We start from the raw sequence: 6,789 nt of genomic DNA on the forward strand, positions 1-6,789 counted from the left end.
TTTGAGCTACTGTTTGAGTACAAGCTGCTTTCCGTCAATGGAGTAGTGTGTTGACTAAGAGAGAGCCACGTTTTTACAAGTGAAGGCAGCAGGCCCTGTAAGTGTAATGGAGCTACCAAAGATAGAGGAGTCAGTCTCAAGTGGCGAGACATCCACAGGATTTGAAGCCACAACAATCACAACCTGCACTGAAGCTAGTTGTGATGTGCATGCCAAGGCCATCTTTCATAATGTTGTGGGAGATGATGGTCTCCTTCATCTGATCCTAGTAATCCAACTGTGAGGCCATCATGATCATGGCCCTCTAGAGTCTAAACAATCAAGGATGACCCTGTCGAGAGTGAAGTGATGCAATCCTATCAGACCATTCAACCAATGGCATCAGAAACACTTATGTAGTTGCACCTCTGGGAAACAGGGAGGCACTCAATATTCTGCTGGGTCACCAAAATTTTGCCAGCATAGATATGAAAATCAGGGTGAAGATGTTGATTTCGATTTTCTTTTTTCAATATCTTACCTGACCTGCATTCAGGAAAGTGAACATCATTGTATTTTAGTTTGACTTCTATGATTCTATCTATGTTATTTTACAGGTAATCTAGTCAGTGTAACATTTAGGTGTGGCAAAACACTTTTTCCTTTCATGGTCAAATAGGCCATTGAATATCATTAAAGTCCACCCAAAAAAAAGGTGAACTAGAAAAACTGGCACATTGTAAAGTTTTTTGTATTATTCAAGTTGATGGTTGGTCATGAACTTGTGTAACCTGTCTCAATTTTGTCTTCTAATGAAGTTTTAATTGATTGAAACATGAACATATGAACAAGCTTGTGCTTGAAAGTTCTGAAAGAAAGCTCATCAAGAGTCCACCATCACGGTCTTTGAGTTTGATCTATAACTGCTTGGAGAAAGAAGTAAGATCTGTTTCCTACCATTAACCTCTTCTAGCTAGTTGTGAAATAAAACCATATTGCAGAGGTTTGATAAGCCTTGTTACATTGTAATATTCATATTTAATCATTTCTCTTAAGAATGACCAGTTTGCATCATTTAATCCTTCTGTCCTCTGAAAAATTGACCATGAATAATTATAGTTTATAGAGCCATTACTGACCATTAGCAAGTTCCTAGATTTTAAACAAATCATCTTAGATAGGAAAAGTGGCCAACAAATAATCCTGAAGACTATGATAAAAAAACATAAAGAAACTTTATTGCTTCTCAAATTGTCAGTTTCAAATACATTAGTTCGAAAAGTAAGAATTGCCACTATAAATACATTAGTTTGAAAAGTAAGAAATGCCATTATAGCATCTACATTGGGGATGTTGTCGCAAAATTTAGCAGGGCTTGAAGAGGGGCACCCTACAAGGCTAACACTAGACCAAGTGACAACAATGGGGTGATGGGCCACTATCACCACGGCCAAAACCCCCTGCTCTTTACGGACTTTCATCAATGGGAGGAGTCTCGGTATGTGAGAAGGTCGCCTAATGGGTATTCTAAGGTGGAGGTACAAGGTGACACAACGAAACCTTCTACAAGAAAGTCACAATTTAGGCTCAAGGCTCCAATTGGAGGCAATTCGCTTTCTTGATTGAGGCCTATTAGATGAGGCACAAGACCGAGGGCTTGATTAGTGGGTTGAGTGTTGGGATGGCCATAGGTCAAGACAAGGAGAAATGGTTTCTAACAATGTATATTAGCGAGATCAAGGCACCTGAAACCCTCAAACAAGCCCCTAAGTTGAAGCAACAACAAGCTAGGGTTTACCTATGGGCAAACAACTAGGGCAAGGAAACTTATGGATAAAATAGATGTGAATGCCTACCAAGAGGATTGATTTTGAGACAACCATTCATGCCCTTGACATTTAGACTCTCCAATCCCAAAAATCACTGTTGCCTAGAAATTCGCACTAAGTTCTAGTTTGAGAGCTTGGCCTTAAAGTGGTTGAATTAGGCTGGGAGAAGTTTATGGATAAAAAGTGAGATTAAACATCAACATAGGAGGCCAATGCCTAGATCTTTGGGACAATGGAGTCTATGATTTGATTAAATGACCAAAAAGTTGCTAAGGAGGTTGAATTCTTGATGCCCTAGCACCAAAAACCCTAACGATTACCTATGCAATGGATTAAGGAGCTTTGTGCGAGAGCTAATTAAAGTTCACCACTAAGAAATACATTCACATGTTATTCATGAGTAATGCATGCAATAGCAACATCTAGATACCATCCAATACATTTTCAAGAAATTAGGGCACAATAGCAAACCCTAGATTCAACATATTCCATACATTAGACATAGAGAAAATGAATATTCAACAATAAGTTCACTTACAAGATAACATGCAAAAGATTCCATTCATTGATCCAAGACAATAGCTCCAAAGACAAATGGTTTGCTCCAAATGTCAAAATGCATCCATAGAAACCAATTACTCCACAAGACAAGTTTTGAAGAAAGTGTAACTAGGTTCGGTCTTCATAAATGTAATTTTCATCTTTGTATTTAAAAAAGAAAAGAAGTATTATTTTTGTTATATTTATCAATGAGTTTCTTGCTCATTGAAATAGGTCTAGCACATGTCAAAGTGTTATAGGTAGAGTCAAAAGAAAATGTTGAAGACCCAATTAACCTCTACTTAATGTTCCTTGTTCCTCACCCAATTGGGGGAAATTATAATTTTTTAAAAATAAATTGAAAGTAAAATAGAATAGGAAAAAATAGATAAATGAAATATAAACTTCCATGTCATTATTCATCATTAAATATATTGAAGGTAGTGCTGACATACCCTACCAGGCAACCATAGTTTGTTGTATTGCACTCTAGAAATTGCTAAATTGAGAGGGTAACCAAATTCCTTGTTTAGATATAGTGGATGCCCTCTACAAAAACTACACATGAAAATTCCCAACAATTTCCAGCAAGACCAAAACATAAACAATATATGAGCTTAGCATAAAAGAATATTGTGTATCAGAAGACCATCCATGAGCTAGATATCCTTCTCCTTTACCTAAAGGTTGTATCTATTGATATCTACCATTTAATTGTCATGTAGATACCAATTTAATTGTCATGAAACATACATGATAATTAAATTGATACCATTTAATTATCAATTAAATTGATACCATTTAATTGTCATGAAACATACATGAAATTTCTGTTGCTACTCAAATTTAATTGTCATTATATAATGACTTTAAATCTTGTTATACGGTCTTGAACACTAAAAAAATCCATGGAATGCTTGATTTACATTAAAAAAACAAATACTCATATAGATTGAATAGATAAATTGGCAAAATGCAACTTTACTTTCGAACTATCTCTCAAAGTCTTCCAAAAACAGGTACTATCCAGCCAGTTATGTAAATTAGAAGAGAAATAAATTGAAACTAGTTTCAAGAGAAATATGTGTCATTAAGAATAAATTGCTTATAAACATAGTAAAGAAACCTTTCATCACTGATCAACGACCAACGAACAAATCACATAGCATATCAATATCTCTCCAGAAACAAAGATCTGAGAAGGTGTTTGGAAGGATCAGACAACATGATAATGTATTGATGACAATCAGAAAACCATGAATCAGTGACTTTTCTCAAAATACATTTGTCCATAAATTTGTCTCCCATACAAAAAACAGTAATCATTGTACGTTGGGGAAAAATAAAACATTAATAGGTTCTTCTTTAGTGAAAGAACCAAGCTATGATAGACCCCAGAAAAATGATAACAACAACCCATTCGCACAATGGGGATTCATATTGATGGTGATCAATGATTTCTGTTGCAGTGGATGGTGATCCTATGTCATATTTGGCATCTACATACGTGCTTAAAAATGCTCTGGACATTATATCAGTGGACATCTTTTCAATATCTGCAGAGTGATTGATGGTAAAATGTTGAAATTGACAACTCCAATTTATTGTTTCCTTATGAATAGGTTTTAAATTGTCCTTCCAAACCCGATAGATGCCTTTCATCTGATTACATATCAACTCCGAGTTGGTGAAGACTTCAATATCATTGACATCATGTTGTTTTGCCTCTTTTAGCCCTTCAACAAGGGCAATGTAATATGCCTCATTGTTTGTCATCATTCCAGGCACTTCTCTCTTTCCATGAAATAAATGATTTGTTGCCATATTGTAAAGGACAAATTTAACAACTACTCGACCTGGATTTGGAAACCAACACACTTCAATGCATAAACGCCACTTTTTCACCATATTTTACACTTCAAATACCTGAAAAAATATGATAACAATAAATTCATGTTAAAAAAGTAGACAATTATCTATTTCCTAATACTCAACATGTTTTTCAATCATATATAATTCAAGAAAGCAGATAATTTGTGTTCATTTACACTGCAACACTTTCAATACTGGCAACTATTCGGCAAAAAACGCATTTAGCAATCACCACATTTAACAACTATTCTGCAAAAAACACATTTAGCAATCGGTGCTGCCATAATATATGTGAAATTTATAGCAGGCAATCATTACACTCACATTCCACTACCCGTGGCAAAAGAGATGTGTTAGAACAAAGAAAAGGCAATGAAATTTTCAATACCAACACAAACACCAAGAGCACTAGTGAAAGTTGCTCTGGTCTGGCCTTATCCCTGCCCTCAACATTCAGACAAAATAACCAAGTGCCTTCTTTCCATACCCAGTGTTTGCTTATCCTGCAATGATTGAATTCCAAGAAACCAAGACCTTCTCAGGCAAATTCAAGGGGGAGAAGAAAAGTTACCAACTCTTGGAAGCAAGAAAGCAAATGTGTTCTCCCTCTACATTGGAAAGGTTATGTATTTGGAAACAAATGGATGATTGATCATGCAAGACAACCTATCTCAGATCTAATCCATCTAACAGGCATAAATGACACTGTTAATCAATTTTTCATGAGCTATGCACTTCATTCACTTTCGAAGAAGTTGTTCTATTTAGATCAGACTCAGCTATCCAACTTTCCACTGGGATTGCCATGTTTAAAGAAGATGTAAACAATCTCCAAATCATGGACACAACAAATATGGTAGCACTCTTTGGTTATGTAGGCACAGGGGACTCTTGTCTGGCTGCTCTTTGGCCTTTGGATGTAATGATCTCGATGTAGATGTATCTGACTTTTAGTATACTACTATATGCAACATTTTCGAAAAAGGAAAATAGATAAATAGAGAAAAAGCAACAAGTTAGAGTTCAAGTTGAAATTGTTCTCAAGGCGAAGAAGTGGCCCTGTTTATTACAAAACATTTTTAACTTCTATACTCCATGCAATAAAAGAGAGCATTCGGGGGGATGGCAGGGATCCACAATACAAAATTCTGGCTATTAATAATGCTTGATACATATGGAGATGATATCTGTGTCCAATATCTCTTGAAACATTAGTATCAATCCCCTGTACATCAGAAATAGGTCAGACAAGTGCAAGCATATAACAATTTGAAATGCTCATTATTGGACCCAACTACATCTATGAGTTTTAATCCATATCAGGTTTGGCAATTTTCAAACTTGGAGGATAATGTTCACCAAATCTTCTCATGTTTATAATGCTTCTTGTTGGTTCCCCAACAGTACTTAGTTTCAGCAATTAGACCACATTCTATGTAGTATGAACCCACTTGTGATCAAAGTATGGTGGTGAGAGGAAACTTTGTTGGCACCTCAAGATGTTTGTGCTATGCCCAAAGACAACGGAGTCTTATTCAAGACATTGAGCTTTAAAGATGAAAATTGAGACACCTAAGGCCTTTTTGGAGAGACTGGGCTTGGAGTTTTTGTCCCCTACTTCTGTAGTATGACTCCAGGCAATCGTATTCAATTCTTCATTAGAGACACCTACTATCTATGGTTCTCAATGCAAGATCGGTATCCACTGATGCAGAGGAGAGATAGGTGCATCAAATTCACAGTTTGTGGTATATTTGGCTCTCTAATAAGCTAAAGTGATTTTGCCTGGTTTGTGATTTATCTGAGGATCCCATCCAAGGCAAGTGGGCTCTGAAATGGATTATATCCAGTTTATCAACATCTGAAGATGATGAAGCATATCTTTTGGGAGTGCTTGTTTGCCAAGAGTTGTTGGATATATGCGGTGGATCAGTATTCAATTCCTTTCCAGGACAGTATGCAATGGCATGTTGCAGTTCTTGGAGATGACCATTTTCATCTTCATTTTGCTTTTCTAGGATTTGGAAAATATCTCAAATTTCAGAATTCTTCATCCTTTGGAAAGTCAAGCGAAGTTTGTACTTAAGAAAAAGCATAGCTCAGTCTCTACATTCTATTCTTTATGGCAATGAGATCCACCACAAGCTCCTGGCTAAGGGCACTCTGTAATAAAAGAGAGAATAACAAAAGCAAAAAAGTGATGGTTGGGAAAGCACATTAATTGACTGCTTTCCCCTGCGGGACCGATGCTACTGATGGATCAACAATTGGCTCTGCTCTGTATTTTAAACACAAGCTAACATCACTGGGCATTCTGACGACAGGTAAACTAACATGGGTAGGAATTTTCATCACAGAAGTAGGATAATATAGCTAATGGCCTACTGTGTTGCGAAGACTATAACATTAGATTAATAATATAAGAAGCTAAATAATGACAACAGATTCCTACTGTATCCAAGATATTCGGTTGTAGTTCTATCTACTAGTAACGCAAGAATAGTAGCTTGTTAGAGGTGTCATCTAATTATCTATTGAAGATAATGCAATGTAATCACTGGCGCTGGTG

This window comes from Pinus tabuliformis, chromosome 8 (genome assembly GCF_031772625.1).
Source record: "Pinus tabuliformis cultivar Carrire ecotype Pingquan chromosome 8, CPIR1, whole genome shotgun sequence".
In the NCBI taxonomy this organism is placed as follows: domain Eukaryota; kingdom Viridiplantae; phylum Streptophyta; class Pinopsida; order Pinales; family Pinaceae; genus Pinus; species Pinus tabuliformis.